Source organism: Melospiza melodia, chromosome 9 (assembly GCF_035770615.1).
Source record: "Melospiza melodia melodia isolate bMelMel2 chromosome 9, bMelMel2.pri, whole genome shotgun sequence".
NCBI classification, from domain to species: Eukaryota; Metazoa; Chordata; class Aves; order Passeriformes; family Passerellidae; genus Melospiza; species Melospiza melodia.
In genome coordinates, this window is record NC_086202.1 from 35,929,484 (window position 1) to 35,950,353 (window position 20,870).

Genomic DNA, 20,870 nt, shown 5'->3' on the forward strand with positions numbered 1-20,870 from the left:
AAACCCTTGAGGAGGAGGAGGAGGAGGGCTGGACAGACGCTGAGAACCCGCAGGCAGAGGCTTCTGCAGCTGCCAGCTTACCCACTCATCCTCCATCCTGCACTGTTCCTATAACCCAGCAGAAAGAGCCAAGAATCCCCCAAAACTGGCAAGAACAACATAGGAGGAACCCGAAATTCTTGTTTAGCTCCTGAAATAAAAATATCCTGCTCCATAAGTCAACTTCCCCCGCCGCAGTGCAGTGAGCCCCTGTGAATACCAACACATGCACATGCCCGTAATTAATGTAGTGTGAAAAAATTTACAACTCAGCTGTTCTTGTTTTCATTGGCTTATTAACAGTGGGGAAAGCAGCAAATTTTTTATCATTTTTTTTCTCTCCCCTCAAAGGAAATGTCAGCAGAGGAGTTTGCATATCTAACGAGGGAGCAGAGCAGGTCGGCAGCCTTGTGCTCGCCCCGCAATCCATCATTTGAAGGCCAGAGGGAAAGCTGAAACATCACTGGTGGAAAGAAGGGACTCGCAGGACTTGCAGATCCCTGTCCCCGGGGGCTGGATGCCGCTGCTGGCCATAAAGAAGGCTCTGAGGGCCAGGCAGGCTGCCCGTGCCCTGATCTCCGAGGGCATTTCAACAGACTCCTTAAGTAAATCCATGTTATTAACCGAGAGCGTTAGCCATAAATCCCAGGTCACCGGCCTCTGAGCAGCACTCGGCTGCTGAGGCTCAGCAGCCACCCAGAGAGCCTCTAAATTACTGACAATAACTGTGCCTTCCCAAGAGCACACACAGAGAGAAAAACCACTGCCAAAGTGGGAAGGGAGCCGGTGGGAAAGCAGAACAGGGCATGTGGGAAGGAGGGCAGGGCAAAGTGGAGGGAAAAAAAAAGGGTGATGCATTTCAGTGTGGGGTGATACATTTCAGAGTGCCCTGTCCCAGCATAGTTTTGCCTAAATTATAATGTAAAATTACAATGCAAAATTATAATGTAAAATTACAATGTATAAATTTTAATGTATTATACTTTTATACTATATTCTCTCTCTATATATAGTTATATATATATACACAGATTCTCTATATATTTATATACTCTCTCTGTCTATATATATGTATATATATGTGTATAGAGAGAATATAGCTATATAGAGAGTGTGTATATAATAGTATTATATTATTATACAGAATAATTATGTATCATATATAATGATATATTATGCAGTATAATATTATTATACTGTATATCATTATATTATACAGTATAATAGTATTATACAGTATATATATACTGTATATATACTGTACTGTACTGTATGTATATAGTATGTATATATACACACACTATATATCTATATACTCTCTGTATGTATATAAATAGTACTATATTATACAGTCTGTATATTATAATTATATATCACATATAATTATATATTATACAGTATAATAGTATCATACTGCATATATATACTGTGTATATACTGTACTGTACTTTATATAAATATAGATACATACTCTATATATACCTATATACTCTCTCTCTATATAAATAGTATTATATTACACAATCTATGTATTATAATTATATAGAATATATAATTATACATTATACAGTATAATAGTATCATGCTGTATATATATACAGTATATATACTGTACTGTACTGTATGTAGATAGATACACTGTGTATATATCTATATACTCTCTCTATATATGTATATAAATAGTATTATATTATACAGTCTATATATTACAACTATATATAATATAATTATATATTATATATTATATATTATAATAGTATAATATTGTGTATATATACTGTATATATACTGTACTGTATTTCATGTATATATATACACTCTATATATAGCTATATACTCTGCATATATGTATATAAATAGTATTATATTACACAATCTATATATTATAATTATATAGAATATATAATTATAAATTTTACAGTATAATAGTATCATGCTGTATATATATACACTGTATATATACTGTACGGTATGTATGTATATATATATATATATATACACTCTATATATCAATATACTCTCTCTATATATGTATATAAATAGTATTATATTATACAGTCTATATATTCTGTACTGTATTATACATCACCCTCACATTCAGCAGAATCCAATTCAATCTTTAATCTCCCATCCCCACGGGAAAGAAATTATCCAGAGATTTGATCACAGGAATGAGGGCTGTGAGGGACCACGCTGAGCTTCACCCTCTGCCCTCGGCAGGTCTGTGATGATGATGGTGATGATGGTGATGATGATGATGATGATGATGATGGTGATGGTGATGATGATGGTGATGATGATGATGATGATATGCTGCTGCTGGGTTTTGGCATTGGGGCTCCCCCCGTTCTCCTTGCAGCCTCCTGCTCCACAAGCACCTCCTGGGGATGAGCCACGTTTCACCAGCCTCCAAGAAACACATCTTGGAGTGGTGCTGGCTTCCCTACCACCCATGGATGCCACTCCTGGAACCACAGCAAGATCCTTCGCATCCCACCTGGTTTCCTTCCAGGTGCCCACAAGTCTGGTAGATGCCACTTCTTGGGGATGGACATTCCCTTCCTGAGCAACCACAGCATTTGGGAGCAGCCCTGGAGCTCCCAGGAAAGGGGCTAAAGAAGTGGCACATGGCACAACCTGTGGCAAGACCCTGGAGCTCTCAGAAACTCCCAAAAATCCCTGAGTTTCCTTTTAAAACAAGTCACAGCTCGCCCGCCCACTGCAGACAGCAGTGGCTGGTGGGTACAGAGAGAACAGAATAACTCTTCCCCTCTGGGAGAGGAGGAAGAAGGTTTAGAAAAGTAATAATCTGGGAAAGCCTATGCTTAAAAAAAGGCAAAGAAAATAAAGAATAGCACATTATCCAAACAAAATCTGAGGGTTTTTTGAAGAGGGGCAGGGGTAAATCAATCCTTTTTTAATAAAACCCTGAGCTTTTAATAAAGTGTTCACACTGATGGGCTGGAAATATTGTAAGAAAGAATTAACTCGGAGCTATTGAGACTCTAGGGCAAAACCAGCACTGATTCTACATTATTTCTTCAACTCAAGGAGTTTCTGAGGAGGAGGGGGATGGTGCTGAAGAATTAAAACTGTTTTAATGATGTTTGACACGTTATCTGTACCCTTCTACTGCAAGGGAACACAAGTGCTGGTCTTGGGGCTGTGGGCCAGTGGGGTTTGGCCTCACTCTTGGCCTTACGGGGCTCCCTGTGGGATGAAGCACACGTCCACAGCCCTCAGCTTGTCTCCTGGAGAGTGGAATCCTCCTCCTGCACCCACAAAGTGAAGCTGCAGCACTGCCTGAGGTGCAGAAGCTGGGGCAGAACTGGGGTGCAGAAAAGCAGGAGCTCATCAGAACCACAGCGTCTCTGCAAGGGGAAATGGCCCCTCTCCTCCAGCCATACCAGCCTGTCTGGAGGACACAGAATCACAGAATAATTCAGGTTGGAAAAGCCTCCTGAGATCATCCAGTCCAGCCATTCCTCCAGCCCCTACCAGCCTGTCTGGAGGACATGGAATAATTCAGGTTGGGAAAGCCTTCTGAGGTCATTCTGAGGACATTCAACACCAACCATGCCACCCAGCCTCCAGCTGCTGCCAGGACAGACACCCAAAAACCCTCTTGAGGATGAGAAACACGCCTCAGAGCTTTGCCACAGCTGCAGGCATGCTTGGGTGCCCTGGGAGAGATGCCTGAGCCATGCTGGGATGATAAACAACATCAAGAAAGAAGATACAACACCTCCAGGGACAGCAGAGTCTCTCCCTGCTGCGTCCTCTCTTCCTCTGCCCGATAAGAAATTGCTTTCTTCTCAGTGTCACAATAAGCACCTGCCCAAAACGCTTCTCAATTATGCTCCCAGATCCTGGCCTGAGAGAAATAAGAACTACAACTGCACTCCTCTCCCCTCTCAGGCCCCTCCACCCCTTTTCCTTCTTCTTCTCTTACAGGATTAGGGACTTGAAAGGCGAAGCGCAGCCCAGCGTTGCAGCAGGAGGAGGAGGAGGGGGGGGTGAGCGCTTCAGAAAGCTGCCACGGCAAAAAAAAATCCCATTTCTCACTTCTTAATTCCAGTCAATTCCAGTCAAAGGGCTGATAGAGATCTGTTTGTGGTAATTTGCTGCAGTTTATCCACTCTTTTCACCTTCTATCGGCTCTCCGCTGACGGGCTGGCTGACATGCTGTTACTCGAGTGAGGAAATTAAAATTTGATGCAATAATCCCAAATAAGAAGGATTTTATTAGGTAATGTATACACTTTAGATGAGGTATTCTTGCCTGATACATTGATAGGGGAGCACAGACATGCTGTGCACCGCAGATAAAAAGAGGGAAGAGAGATGGGGAGCAGCGGCTCCGTGGATTTAGGGCTGGGATGAGGCGCCTTGAGCACATTTTGACCTGCTGAGTCACATGTCAGGGTAAACATCACCCAAAAATGCACCACAGCCTCTTGGTTTGACCTGCAAGCCTGTTTTTTTGACTCCCCACCCAAACTAGTGATCATCATTTTGATAACCAAGGCATTCGCTCCACACCTGGCTCCACTCAGCGGGTAGAGCACAGCTGATGAGAGGATTTACACTGGGAGACAAAAAATGCACATAATTAGTGGCTGGACTTGATGAACTTTGAGGTCTTTTCCAATGAAATAACTCTGTGTTAAATGCCAGGCATGCCAAAACAAATCACACCCTTGTTTCAGCAGTGGAATTTCTCCCAGAAAAACTGGGAATTTGGGTCCAAACCAGAGGGTGCCACCACTCAAAGCAGTCCCCACCTCCCACAGTCTTCCTCTTCACTATGCCTCTGGTGGCACCTATCCATGTCAGATACCTCAGTGCCTTTGGAGATGTTGCACGTGGCCAAGAGAAATGAAAATCTCTAAACCTGGTGGGAATTCCTTCCTCCTTTTCCTGTGTCACGTTGCACAGTGGCAATTTGCTGCTTCCCTGACTGCAAACAGCGAGTGTTCCAGGAATAACTGTGGTGCATGCTGCTGTATTGACACAAAGGGATCCTTCAGCCTTAATATATATGATTATTTGGAAGTCATTCCCTTTCCTGGATACCAGATCACTCCATGGAGGTGATGCAGTCTATGATTTTTAATACTTATGGCACTTTCATTCCTCTAATTTCATTTAAAGCTTTTTTCCTCCTAGTTAAGTGCGATCTAATTTGTGGGGTTTTATTTCCCTGCAGCTCACTCTGTCCATCCCAGATATACTCCTTAATACCAACAAAACTTTTACTTTGTGAATAATCCATGAATAAGCTTGTTTTTTGGCCATTTCCGGGCCAGCAGACAGGTAATGTGCTGTGTCACCGCGGGATTTGGGACAGTACAACTCAGCCCTATTGATCCAGCACTCTTCATGCCCCAAAGTGGATAAAAAGGCATAAATTGAAGCTCTCTGGAGTTCCCTCTCCCTCTGAACAGAGCCACCAGGCATTTGGGATCCAGAGCACCATACAAGTTACGGGGTGCACATGTGGTGTGGGTGCCCACCATGCCGTGATTTTAAGGCAAGTTTTCCCTTCCACACACACAAAAATATTTCCCTGTGGACAAAGTGACGGGATGCACAGCTGTGGATGCTGTGGAGGAGGGCTGGTGCTTGGATTAAAGCCCGTAGTGGGTCTCCAAAATGGTCTCCATTCCCTGGCTGGATTGCTCTACTGCATTTCAGGGTGTACTTTTAATCCTGACTGGAAAGTACCAAAAATAAAAGAGACAGATTTCTCATTGAAAGTCCCAGATGAGATTCCCTCAAGAAACATCTCCCAAAGCCCAAGCTGCCCTCCACGCTCCCTGACATCTGTGGGGGGGAAAAAAAACAACCTCATCCCTGCTGTATTCAGGGACTGGGAGACGTTTTTCCACAAACAGCGAGTTTGCTGACAAACCGAGTTTCAGAAGAACTAAAATGATTGGACCAATTTGGCAAAACCTGGGGGAAAAGACTCAAAGTGCTGAAATGGCTGATGATTCTGGCATTTTCAAAACTGCCTCATTTCAGGAACGTTTAGATTTTTCCTTCAAGTCCTCTATTGGAAATGGCATGCAGATAGACCGTGGGGAGGAGATGGGGCGGCTGTCTGCTCCCAACAACACAAAGCCTCTGCACAATTTAAGAAAAAACCCTCAAGAAAGTATTTCATTTGGGGTCCAGGCTTCCTGAACCCCTGTGCTTAGGCTGGATGCTGTAAAAAGGGCTGAATATTTTGGATCTGGCTGGAATTGTGGTGTTTCAGAAGGAAACCCCACGGAGCACAGCCCTTACCGGAGGCGAGTTCTCGTAGATGTTGGTGCTGTAGGGCAGGTTGATGAAGATGGGGTCCATGTCCTGCACGTCTGTGATGATGACTGCCAGGTTGGCCAGAGTAGACAGAGGCTTGTGTTTGTCTTGGTCCTTGGGAAAAAAAGAAGGGGCAGGGAGGGGAGAGAAAGGATTTCTATCAGAAAAACAGAATTATTCAGCAGCATTAAGTCTCTCGTGGTTGTAGCTGGGACAGGATTTCTGAATAGTGGAGGTAATCATCTCTTTTTCAAGCTACCTGCTGGAATTATTGTCCACTGCACCTCCCTCTAAGCTGAAATACAATATGCATTTCATTGCAGCATCAGCCCTTTCAAACGAAGCAAACACCAATTTAGTTTTCATCACATTTTGAGTGAAAATGCAGCAATGCTGTTCAACATCTACTTCAAAATGTAAATTCCTTCCTAATGCAGACACAGCCTAAAGTGGCTCAGCATGGTCAGAGCCAGGGGTGGGTGCCAGCAGCCTCTCTCATACCCACAGTGCTGATGCCTTTACACAGCTGAAGAGGAGGCTCTGGGACACCTCAGGGCCCCTTCCAGTGCCTGAAGGGGCTCCAGGAGAGATGGAGAGGGACTGGGGACAAGGGATGGAGGGACAGGACAAGGGGAAATGGCTTTACACAGAAAGAAGGCAGGGTTAGGCTCTGAGCAGGGGCAAAGACTGATTGCCAGAAGATTAATGTTAATTTAAACTCTATTCAACAACTCAGCTTGCACATTATCCTCTTAACCTGCAGGGCTCAGTGTCTGTGGCCTGGGTGGACGTTTATTCTGACTCTGCTGTTAGTGCCATCAGGTTCAAGTCCTTTGTTTCTTCAGATAATGTTCCTTCCCCTCCCCTTCACCTCTTAAATTTTGTTTCAGGCATCACAGATAGCACTGAAAAAACAAGAATGCTTCCAGTCCCTCCTGTTGTCCTTTCCAGCCTCTTTCTGTGCTTGCTGCCTTCATCCCTGGGATGGATCCACTCCTGCCCTGCACCTATGCTCCTCAGCAATCCCCGCAGCCACCCTGAAGCCACCATCACCCCATTTCCCACTCTGGACCATGCAAACTGTTCATCAGGCAGACAAAAATCTGCATTTGCTTTTCCAGCTCCTGCTACGCTGATGCAACTCTCACATTTCTTTCCCGGTACATTTCTTTGCCCTGGGGTTCCTCATCACTCTTCTTCTAGGAATCACTAGCACCGACCAAGGCAAGGAGATATTGCCACTGCTGCCACCCAGCCCAGTCCAGAGACAGCGTTTAAATCCTTGGATTCCCTGAGCTGGAAAGAACTGGATGCCAAGAGTGTATTGAGCAAGTAACAGGTTGCCCAGAAAAGCTTCCAGGGCTGCTTCCAGCAGCTTCCAGGGCTGCTTCATCCCTGGAAGTCTTCAAAGCCAGGCTGGACAGGGCTTGGAGCAACCTGAGATAGCGGAAGGGGTCCCTGCCCATGGCAGGGGGTTGGGATGAACTGGCTTTACAGCCCCTTCCAACTCAAACCATTGTGGGATTCCATGAAGTACCAGATACATCCCCATTTTATCTTTGCTGGGATACAGGGCCAGGCAGAACTGGATGGGCCAAGCTGTCACCACTGCATCCCTAAGGAAATCAGAATCCTGCAAGAAAGTTACATTTCCTTCAGGAACTGTGTTTGGCCCCACATTTTCCATTTTCTGTCAGCAACAGACACTGGCAAGGAAGCCAAAACCAGAGAGGCCCTCTTTGTACTGGAGTATTAAAAGAAGAAACATATGTTTCAAAATAATAAAGGCAAAAAACAAACAACAAAAACCCAAGTTTCTGGAACAAGTTCCACAGCCAGGAACATGCAGGGCTTGGGCTGAAATGTTGTGATGTTTGCCCTGCAGTGTATGAGTGTCCAGGCCCGCTGCTGTGAAGAGAGAAGCACAGCCCTCCGTGTCCTCCTGACATTTGTAGCTCTGCATCAAGACAATGATCTTGATTAAATCACATGCTTCAAGAGCTCTAGCCAGCTGCCTGGAGGGGGCAGAGAGGGTTTCCCCCCCCTCTCCTGAGCGTGGGGCTGGGCAGATGTACTGTAGGGCTGAATCTCACCTTCCTGTGTTGCGTGCGAGGTGGGGAAGGAGCCAGCACCCCGAGCTCCAGCCCAGGTGCTCCTTGACATTCTCCAGCTCTCTGCAGACTGAACAGCAGGGACTAAACACCCACCCACACTGGGCAATGAATTTACCATTTCCCATCCCAAAGGTCCCTTTCCTGTGTGATGGCATTGACAGTCATTAAGACCCTGGCTTCTCCTCTGCCCACCAGAATTTTAACTCTTGATACAGGTGAATCCACTTGTAATAAATCACAGTGTACAAGGAATGAGTCTGGAGGATACCAAAGACATTTTTCACTCAGAGGGTAGTGAGACACTGGCACAGCTTGCCCAGGGAAGTTGTGGATGTGGTTCCATACCTGGAAATGTTCCAGGGCTGGCTGGAGGGGGCTTGGTGCAACCTGATCTAGAGGAAGGTGCCCCTGCCCATGGCAGGGGGTTGGAATGGGATGGTCTTTAAGGTGCCTGACCCAAACCATTCTATGAATGGTCTACATGCCCTGTACTGGGTTTCATCACCCAGGAGCTGCTTCCCTTCCTGCAGAAGCCCCTGGCACGTGTGAGATGCTGTTGGAGAGGTGCAGCCATTCCCCACAGCTACTTGAAACCACCCAGAGACTGCACTGCTGCAATGCCTTGCTAAGCAGAAAACACTGGATGTGCCCAAAAGCAGATTTGCCAGAGGGCAACAACATAAACCCCAGACAACACCTGTGCCATTCACATTCTCTGAAAAAAATCCCTTTGCCCAGGGTTTTTCTCCTGGGAAGCTGAGAGGCCTCGGAGAAAAGAAAAACAATTCTTATCTCATTTGCTTCTCCTCTGTTTTGCTCATGTGGAATGTGTGTGGGGATTGTTTACCCACAGGTGATTGTTCCATTGGATTTCAGTGTGTGTTGTTTTCACTCTTTGGCCAGTCAGGGCCAAGCTGTGCTGGGACTCTGGAAAGAGTCACGAGTTTTCATTATTATCTTTTTAGCATTCAGTAAGTGTCCTTCCTGTATTCTTTAGTACAGTTTAGTATTCTTTACTATAATATAGTATGATGAAGTAATAAATTAGCCTTCTGAGAACATGGAGTCAGATTCATCATTCCCGCCTTTGTCGAGGCATTCCCAGCAAATGCAATAAACCCCTCCAGGCATTCCCAGCACATACAGTGACCCCCTCCAGGCCTGCAGCTGCCAGGGTCAGACTCACCGTGGCGTTCACCTGGAGCTGGTAGGCCTGAGTGACTTCGTAGTCCAGCTCCCGGATCACCGTCACGATGCCACGGCCGCTGTCGATGGCAAAGAAGTCGGAAGGGGGCTGGAAGGAGTAGAGCACGCTGCCTCCTGCCCCCTGGTCCGGGTCCGTGGCGTTCACTATGAAAATTGGCGTGCCCACGGGGGTGTTCTGGAGATAAAAAAATAAAAATCAGTGACACTGTAATTTTTTTCTTTTTTCTTTAGACTTGTTTAAACCTACCCTAAACTAAACCCAAAAAACCACCAACAACTCACACATCTAACCCACCAAACCAAACCTAAACCATAACATTTCCAACACCAAAAAAAAAAACCCAAAACTAAATAAAGTTAACTACAACCCCCAAAAAATTTCTCTATTTATCATCTCTTTTAAAACAACAAAAATTTTATAATTTAACATTATTTAAATTTTATTATTTAATAAACAATTTTTCCCACTTGTCTCCAAGAAAATATTTTCTCCCAAACCAATTAAAAAAAACCCCCAATTAAATCTACTTTCCCCAAAAAAAAAAAAAAACCCTTTAAAAATTCTCTCCAAAGTTTACCCCAAATCAAAACAAGTACATCTAGTGGCGCCCAACGTGAGGCCCAAACCCCCAACCCCGAGATTTAGAGTTTCATGCTCTACTGACTGAGCTAGCAGGGCAATTTCACAGCACCAATTTCCTTTTCAGTAACACTGTAATGCAGCTCTGGGGTTTTTGGGGTCTCCCCCAAAACCAGCTGCCATGGGTGTCCCAGACAGCAAAGTCCAGTTAAGCAGGAGCTGTCTGGGCCCCTCAGGCAGGCTGCAGAACCTCAGGCAGTCTTAACAAGCTCATCTCTTGAGGTCAGCTCTTTTGGGGCTCTAGAGCCCCGAAAGCCACCTCTAACCTGGCACTCAGACCCTGGGGAAATGACTTCTCTTTTCCACGGAAAATGGTCTCAATTGGCAGCTGCACGCACTGGCCGACGCTGGGGCATCACCCTGAAAATTTGCAAACTTTGCTGGATTTCTCCAAAACGAATGCTGCCACCAAGGAGGACCCTGCAAGCCCTCAGAGCACTAAAGGCCGCCTCTCATGTGATACCCAGACCCTGTGGAAATGACTTCTTTTTCCCCATGGAGAATGGTCTCCCTTTGCGGCCACTCGCAAACTTTGCTGGATTTCTCTAAAATCCAGCAAATTTTGCTGGATTACTCCAAAACTGAAGCTCCCAGCAACAGGCTGGGGTACCACCCTGAAAATACCCCAGTGATTCTCAGCCCAATTGTAATTTTGGGTCTTTGCTTGCTAAGTGCCTTTGGCAGACACAGGGAGAGAGAGGAGAAGGCTGTGTGAGGTTCCACAGAGGTGTCTTTATTGGTATCTTCTGCAAAGGGTCTCAGTGACAGCTCTTCTGCCAAACTGGGCAGAAATAGGGATTTTATAGGGTATGTGGGTTTTAAAAAACAGTCCAATAGTAAGGGTTGAGGGGAAAGTGACCTATGGTCTTACAGAGAGATAACAAGGGTCCAAAGGTGGGAGAGGGGCTTCTTTTGGTCCACTTATCATGACTAGGCATTTCTTATCTTAGACAACTGACCAACAGGGAGGCCTAGCAGGCCCTGTGCCTGCCACAACACTGTGCACCATTTTCACATCAAACACACCCCAGCAATTTCCTTTTCCCACCAGGAGTGTTATCCAGAGACCCAGCAACTTCAGCCCTGTATTTCCAGGACATTCATAAGTTATATAGCTGTATTCTTTATTACAGTATTGCAGGGCCTATAATAGTTGTTACACACTTATAATAATAGTTATACAGCTCTGGTCAAGGTGGCACTCTATCACAAACCCTTATTTTCCCCAGACATCCCAACTTCCCAGAAAAATTGCTCTCTTTGCTGAAACTTGTTTTTTGCCCAAAGGCACTTTTATTTTTGACGCTGACTCGCTCACTGTTTTCATCACTAAGTATTAAATATAGGAGAGCTTTAAAAAAATAAGGGGAAAATTAAAAAAAAAAAATTGTTAAATGCAACACGGAACTTCACATAAAAGTCAGTTGTAGTTTCCACAGCAACTACAACCTGGCCCGATTAACGCAGGCATGAACAGTTCCATCGTCATAAATCTGGAACTAATCTACATGCATAAAATATGCAGCTGAGTGCACAAAATCAGCAATGGCAAGTGCAGTTTGGCACTTCTTATTGTTTAACTTCACAGCGGGGAGAACAATTATCCATTTTTGGTGGAACAGCTGCATGTTCCTATGCAAATCTTAAAATGCATATTCTTGTCTCTCCCTAAAGGCATGAGCACAGACTGCCAGCTAAAAGGCTCTGCTGGGGCTCCAGGTACACATCACGACACCTTGGGCACGTCCCCCTGCCTGTGACACCATCAAAAGGGTTGACAAGGAGCTAAACCTCTAAAGGGGACACAGCAAAGGTCACAAGTGAGACCTGGCAGTGGCTGGTTATGGCCAGCTGGGATAATAAGGATTATTCCTGAAAACCTCTTCCCAAGTCTCTGTGTTTTATTCTTAACTCCTTTCCTATTGAGTTATTCGCCCTCAGCTTACAGAGAAGTATCCTGAAGTGCTGAGAGGATGGAAAGGAGGCTTGAGGAGAGGCAGAGTTTAAAAGATGGGGCACTGTTTCCAAGAAAATCCTTGGCCAAAACTGCGAAACAAACCGAGCTATTTTCAGGTTTTTTTGGGAACCACAGGGCTTGCAGTAAACCAAAGGTTGTCCCACTCAACACTTCTACTAGAAAATATTGGAAAACAGGGCTCCACACTCAGGAATCTTATTTAACCAGCTTAATACTCAGTGCAAAGAACCAGAGAATCCAAATTTTCCCAGTTAAGGCTCAGGCCAGCAGAAGTTTGCCCCCAAGGCAGGTGGCAGGATTTGGTACAACAGAGCAGGGAGCCCAGGGCACACTCTGCAGGTCCCACTGATGAATCCAGGCTCAGGACACTCATCCCATGCCCATCCCTCATGACCCTGCCCTTCTATCCAGGCATGTGGCATTGCAGGGACCCAAGCTCACCTTGGACTCCAGCAAAATTCCACTTGCCTTACACCAGTGCCGCTTCTGCCAAGGTGTGAGAGGTTGCAGCTCCCACTTAGGTTTTCCATTTCCTTTCCTTTTTTTTTTCCCTCCTCTAAATCAAGCTGCTCTAGAAAGCCTCACAGGGCACAGCCTGAGGATTATTTTTTAAAGCGCCTTCAAGTTTTTTGGTGATCAGCAGTCACAAAAGCGTAAAAGATATAGCTGGAAGGGACCTCAGAAGAGAAACCTGTCCCCTGTGCTCCACCTAAATCATTCCCATCCTGAAAGCCTCCTAGCAATGGAGACACCACATCCTCCCCAACCCATCTGTCCTGGAATTTTGCTGTCCTTTGCCTTACAGCTGTTCATTTTCTGGAAGCTTAACCCAGCCCTGCCCTGCTGCCATGTAAACCCTTGACTTTGTGCCCCACACTCAGCACCTTAATCCTGGCTCGGGCATTCAATCTGCTCAGGAGCCAGGATTTTGTCAGCTGGGAGTGACAAAGAAGCCCTTCATGGGTGGCTGTGGTGGGTGTTTGCTTTCTGAGCACTCCTAAAACACTTTCCAGACAAGAGCAGAGCATCTCCCCAGCCTCTCTTTTGGTTCCCCCAAGCCATCACCACCAGGATCATCTCAGAGCATCCCACAGCCCTCCTATTACTGGTTCCCCCACCTCACTCCAGGTGCTCCAGCAACTCAGCTTCCTTCCCAGAGATACCAACTGGGGTTCTCAGCATCTTCATCCTGGCTTGGGCATTCAATCTGCTCAGGAACCAGGATTTTGTCAGCTGGGAGTGACAAAGAAGCCCTTCATGGGTGGCTGTGGTGGGTGTTAGCTTTCTGAGCACTCCTAAAACACTTTCCAGACAAGAGCAGAGCATCTCCCCAGCCTCTCTTTTGGTTCCCCCAAGCCATCACCACCAGGATCATCTCAGAGCATCCCACAGCCCTCCTATTACTGTTTCTACCACCTGACTCCAGGTGCTCCAGCAACTCAGCTTCCTTCCCAGAGCCACCAGCTGGGGCACCAAAGTCACAACACACAGCACCACAAATTAACCATTCACAGGGAGAGGCAGAGCAAGGGCTGCACTGAAGGCTCTGGGCTGTATTGCCCTGGGAATAACAATATTCATAAGGATCAAGCTGGCCTTGATGAATATGCTTCCTCTCCTTTTTAAGTGCCCCCAGCCACTGCTTTTAACATGCAAATCCTCTCTGGTCACCCGTGATTAGGGGGTTGCTCTGGGCTGCCCGGGAGAGAGGAGAGCTTGATTTCCCCTGCATTGTACTCCACACAATAGCCCCAAAGCAGGCTTTGAAGGGACTTCATCTCCTCGTCCTTGCAAAGGAGAAGCTGCTTGGAGGGGACACAGAGGTCACCAGCTTTGGTGCTGTCAGCTCCAGGCCCTGCAGACACTGCAGGGTGGCTTCCATGGCTTTATCCTTGCTTTGCAGCTTCTCCCTTCCTTGGCCAGGACAGCAGCAGCTGTACAAGCAGGGGATGAGCTCTGGACAAAGATCTGGCCCTGGGAATCTGTCATGGACATCAACATCACCTGAGGGGCTGAGAGGGACCCTAGGGCTGGATCATGAGCAAAGCACAGCCCCAGTGAATTCATGAGGGGAGCACAAGGGCTTCCAGGCAATAGCAGGAGTGTTACGGGAAATCACTGATTCTGCCCAAAATGCACAGCTCAGTGAGAATATTTCACTACCAAACATGTGCCCTTATTCCCAACAGCACACGGGGGAGAGGATGCAGACCCATAAGGAGTGCTCTGGGTAGTGCATCTTTTTTATCACAGCTCAAAAATAAATTAAAAAAAAAAATTCCCCCTAACCAGCAAAAAGCAAAAAAAAAAAGCAAAACGAAACGAAAAAAAAAAAAAAAATTCCCTCAAACCAGCTAAAAGCAAAAAGCAAAAAATAAAGGCCAAAACAATTCCCCCAAACCAGCAAAAAGCAAAAAAAAAAAAAAAAAGCAAAAAAAGGGAAAAAAAATCCCCCAAACCAGCAAAGCAAAAAAAAAAAAGGATAAAAAATCCCCCAAACCAGCAAAAAGCAAAAAAAAAAAAAAAGAGAAAAAAAGGAAAACAAAATAAAATTCCCCCATACCAGCAAAAAGCCACAAAAAGCAAAAAAAAAAAAAAAAAAAAAAGGAAAAAAAAGAGTAATGTCCCCAAACCAGCAAAAAGCAAAAAAAAAAAAAAAAAAAAAAAAAATCCCCCAAACCAGCAAAACCAGCTGTAGGGTGCAGACATCCCATGTTAACAGTCCTGCAGGGTAAAAAGGTCTCAGCAGTGCCCATGCCCAGGCAGGCAGTCAGGACTCAGAGGAATTTCAGGCCATCTGCCTTAAAAAAAAGCATCAAAAGTATGTCTTTAAAATCCTCTTGCCATTTCTGGGTCAAACAGGCTTGAGATATTCCTCAGCAGGAAGCTGGCATCTTTATTTCTCAGAAGCTGTGGCCCATCATCTAAACAATGAAGCAAAACATCTGGATAAACAGAAGAGCCTGGGGCTTATGTTTGATGGTAAATACCGAGCAGAGGACACCAGCCAGGGAGATGCCTTTGGAAAGCCCTGTGCTGGACCATGTTCCTGCTTTTTCAGCATTTATAGGGCTCTTCTGCACATCCTTCATGGTTTTTCTTCATTAACAAAGATTAATTGTGGTTATGCTTATCTCACCAACAGGCAAAAATAACAAAATCTATCTTTTTTTTTTTTTTTTTTTTTTTTTTTTTTATCCAGGCAGACAACAGCCTACAGGTGCTGGTGGCAAACAGGTGAGCTTTCTACACGAGTGGCCAAATTCTGTCATTTTTTAAAGCTTTCAGCTCTCTGCAGCAGCCTGCAATGGAGGCTCCATTCACTAGAGAAAAAAAGAACTGGTGACAAAACTGTGTCATGTCATTAAATCTTTGTTACGACGCCAGCAGATGTGAGATTAAAAATAAACATGCAGACAGATGCAGCCTGTTGGTGGGGAGGAGGAGGAGGGCAAACAGGGGTGGGACTGCTCCTGACCTGTCTCCAGCACCCCCTCCTTCACCTGGCAGCTCAGCAGGAGCAGCTCCAGGAATTAAAGGGCTCTGGGGTGCTAAGTGGTGAGGCCCTTTGTGCCTTCCTTATTTTGCAATAAATAAGAAAAGTTAAAAAAAAAATATTGGAAGAAGTTTGGGGGGGGCCAATAAGAAATACTGAACAGTAATGCAAGAGCTCCTTAATCATACAGAGGCTGCTCTGTTCCAGGGGATCCTCAGCAGCAAGGACAGGTCTGTGTTAAAATAAGGAACTAACCCCTAAAATCCGTGTTCAAACATGGAAGGATGTTGCTGCACACAGGGGAGGCAGAGGAGAGACCATACATTGCCTCTCTCTGAGCAGTGCAGAGGTGAGAAAGCACAAATAATAACCACAGGATCACAGAATGAATCTGGCCACAGCGTTCTGCTCCCACCTTCCTGCTCTGGCAGGGACATTCCAGAGCACACAGCACAGGATTGTGTCCACAGGGCTCTGGGATATCCCCAGACAGGGACACTCCACACCCTCTCTGGGCAATCTGTGCTCAGGGACTGCCCAGGACAGTTCTTCCCCATGCTCAGGGGGATCTTCCTGTGCATCAGTTTTTCCCTGGTGCCTCTTGTCCAGTTGCTGGGCCCTACAGCAGTGCTGTGATGGCCCCAGTGAGGGGAGAGAATGATGCATCTGACTCCATGGAGAGCAGAAGGCTAATTAATTACTTTATTATACTTGTATTATTCTATACATCTACATTTTATTATACTATATTATTCTATACGACCCTACACATTAATTACTTTATTATACTATATTATTCTATACATCTACATTTTATTATACTATATGATTCTATACTACACTATTCTATACATTAATTATTCTATTATACTATATTGTTCTATACATTTAAAACTGAACCTGCCAAGCACTCAACCCTGCACACACTGCACTGAATCTCGTGACTGTCATCCAACAGTCCCAACACACACACTTGGCCCCCTGACGTGCCAAGGAACCAAAACACCATCACTTTGGGATACAATCTCCATATTGCATTCTCCTTTTGCACAAACACAGGCACAGCAAATGATTAGAATTGTGTTTTCCCTTTCTCTGATGTTCAGAGAGTGTGAAACCCAGGAATATTCTTGGGAAGAATTGTGCCTCGCTTTTCTCTGCGAAGGGAAATGTGGGGCTGCAGGGCCCCCCAGCTCTGCCATCCTCCCAGGAAGGTGTGTTTCCAGCCCAAAGCAGCAGAACAAACAGCTGCCCCGGGCTGTCACCTCCCGTGTGACCCCAGCAGGAGTCACCAGACACAGATGTGCCCTGCTGACCCCCACAGCTGGGACACCACAGCCTTACGCAACATCCTCTGCAGGAGGGCAATTGAGGCTGAAGAACAGGTTACCAAAAAGGGATTTTTTAAAATATTTACGCCTCACTCTCTGGCCACACCGGTAGTCTTTAATATCTTTAATATTATAATATTCATTATATTGTTACCCACATTATAACGTGCATCAGTAATGAAATTTGGGTGGATGCTGCTCCAGCCAATACAAGGTAGATGACAATCCAGAGGAGATGCCCTCTCTGGGGTCACAATGTGAGCAACCTGGGGTAGTGGAGAGTGTCCCTACCCATAGCAGGGGGTTGGAACTATGTGCCATTTATGGTCCCTTCCAACCCAGACTGTTCCATGATGTGTCCAACCAGGCCACAGCTGAAATGAGGGACACCTGGAAAAAGTCAGGGCACCACCTCCTCTTGTCTGCCACAAATTGTTCCTCTCCAGGTGTGCCAGGGGAGGTTTAGATTGAATAGCAGGAAAGTTTTCTTCACGGAAAGGTGGTGTGGTTTGACACTGGCCAAACACTAGGCACCCACGAAAGTCACTCACTCAGCCTCCCCTGCCAAAGCTGGGCAAAGGAGAGAAAAATTTAAACAAAGGGCTCATGAGTTAAGGACTGGAAGAAAACACTGCAGGGGTAAAACAGGCTCAAGTTAGAAGTAGAAAGTGAGCTTATTATTAAGAAAATCAGAGGAGGATAATGAAAGTAAAATAAGTTCTTAGAAAACACCCTTTCTTTCCCACTGACAGCACAGGGAGAGAGGGTAAGGGGTTTTGGGTCAGTTCTTCTTCCAAAAACCAGGCCCTGCAAGCCCAACCCAAAAGGTTTGTCCAGCACTGGCCCAGGCTGCCCAAGGAGGTGGTGGAGGGATTTAAAAGATGTGTGCCTGTGGTGGCACCTGGGGACATGGCTGTGTAACCTGGCAGTGCTGGGTTAGTGCCTCAAGTTGGTGATCTTGGAGCTCCTTCCCAACCCGAGGGATCCTCGTGGAAAGGCTCTCCTTTCCCACGGGACTAACTAAACAAAAAGGCTGTTTGCAGAAAACCCAGCTTCCATCCTCTTTCCTGAGGCCCATGGCACCTGCTCCCACAGCAGTAAGTCCCTCTGGAGCAGATTGCACAGGGCCTTGGAGAGTTTCCCACCACAGCAAAGCCATTTCATGGGCCATGGCCACCAACACCCTAGATGTGCTTGGATCCATCAGTCATGTCCGACTGGCCCGACATCAGGAGCAAAGGGCTGAGAGGGGGAATATGGAGAGCTGACGTTTTACAGCAGGGTCAGAGTGGGAGAGAAGCAAAGGTGGGAGATGAAGCAGAGGAGATCTGGGAGTTCATTCTCCAGACATTCCTTTTCCAGCACCCAGAGCGAGCACTGCATGGCTTTGAGCTGCTGGCTGGGCTTAAACCACCAACAACCTTCTGACAAGAATGCTGGGCACCAGAAACGCCTCTTTTGGTGTATTTGGGGCTCATCCCACCACACCAGCCACCCCTCTCCAGTGGCTGGCCATGTAGCTTAGGAAAGACACTGAGATGCTGGAGTGCATCCAGAGGAGGCAACGAGGCTGGAGAGGGGTTTGGAACACACGTGAGGAATCACTGAGACAACTGGGGGTGTTTAGGCTGGAGAAAAGGAGACTCAGAGGTGACCTTACCACTCTCTACAGCTCCCTGAAAGGTGCCTGTGCCCAGCTGGGGCTGGGCTCTTTCTCAGGCAGCACTGACAGAAACAGAGCACACAGACTCAAGCCGCACCAAGGGAAATATAGGTTGGATGTCAGGAAAAAAAATTTCACTGGAAGAGTGATGAAGAACTGGAATGGTCTGGGGGAGGCGGTGGAGTCACCATCCCTGGGTGTGTTTAACAAAGCCTGGATGTGGCACTGAGTGTCAGGGTTTAGTTGAGGTGTTGGGGCTGGGTTGGGCTCGATGATCTCGGAGGTCTCTTCCAACCCAGTGATCCTGTGATTCTGTAGAGGACCTCCATGTGACCTCCCAGGGCAAAGTCACCCGGCTTTGAGAGGCTGGTGGGGATGATTAGGATGCCGATGCATGCTGCAGCCGTGCAAATAAATGTGGGGAAGCGGCAGCAATCTGGCCGAGCAGCTGGCGGAAGGTCGGTGAGATGAGGCGACACAAACGGGCTGGGGGGCACCCACGGGGGCTCCAGCAGCACCAGCTCTGATTCCTCCCTGGCACAGCCTCGCTGACGGGACCCAGGACATTGCTCTGGCTGCTCTGGGTGATTCCAGACCCTGGCAGGGGGCTCAGAGACCTTGGCACGGAGTCACAAACACCTGTGCCTTTGATTTTAGCCCATGGAAACAATTACCAACTTTGTGTGAGGAGTTACAAGCCACAAGGGTTTGAGTGGAATGATAGCTGATTTGTCACAGGGTGAAAAAGTAGAATTTTGGGGTTTTAGAATGGCGGTTCAAGAGGCAAGATGGGGGAATCTGGGTTTGTCCTGTCCTTCTTGTCCTCCACCTTCTGCTGGGATAGTGACACTTCTGGATTGGTTTAGAGTAGAGACAGAGTGTCCAACATTGGTGATAGGTATTGGAAAATTATTGTGAATAAAGTATATGCAGTTCTTAGTATAAAAAGCCAACACCACCCCAAGGGCAGTCACTGTGCCACAACCCGACCTGCTGGACAGACCTCAGCAGGTCAGAGAAAGAATGTTATAGACGAGAGAAAATAAACAACCCTGAGAAGCAGAGCTGAGGAATCTCGACTTCTTCTTTGGCCGCGGGGCTGGGAAAAAAAGACTCTTTAATACCTCGGGGGTCACCTCAACCCCAGAAACCCGAGCCCTGGCCAGCCCCACTCCTGCTCCCCCCGCTCCCACCAGGAGATGCTCGGCTGCTCCGCGCTCCTCTTACAGCTCGGGTCAACCTATTACTCCTAAATCATTCCCTGCTGCCGCTGCTGGCGGCGCTTTTCCCTCTCCCTGCCTCTCCGCGCTCAGCGGGGCCGATGGAAGGAGCTTTGCGCTCGCTAAAGGCCGGCTCGCGCATCCCTGCGCTCCAGGCAAGGAGGGCTCGGTGCCTCTTGCTGAGGGCAGGGGTGCTGCGCAACAGAGCTGACACGGATTCCAGCTATGCTCCTGATACACCTGGGACCCCGTCTCGCTCATCCTGGGCTGATTTAAGTCACCTATCCCTGCCCAGGTGTGGCTTGCTGTAGGAAACAGCTGCAGAAGCAGAGCCACAGCCCCTCTGCCAGCCCCTGCCGAGAGGAAAAAGCCAGCCCTGTGTTTTGGGTTCTGTCCCCGTGCTCCATCCCGGGCTGCCAGACTGGGTCCCTCGCTCGTGTGCCAGCTCAGAACACTCGCACGGATGTGCACAGACTCCCAATTCCTGCGTTCTTAATGGCACTTTTAATTACATTTATTAATTGCATTACTGCTCGTCCGAGCCAGGCAATTTCCAATTTCTAAGTTTGATTTTAAAACCTGATAATTTCCCTTTTTTACAAATTTTTTTTTTTCCTTTTTGGTGGAAATCCACCCCACCTTTCAATCAGCCCTCATTAATATGTACCTCTTGTTGCTATCTCTATTAAGTGACCTCCCTCATTATCGGGTGACACTGGCAAACAGCCACCGCAGAGCTATAATTCAATTGAGGAGCTTTTGAAAACACCATAAACACAGCTGGAATGGATGGATGCTTTACAGGAGCTGGAGAGGAATTAGCTGCGGGATAACTGAGAGCGCTCGTTCACGGCAGCCACAGCCCAACCCAACGTAG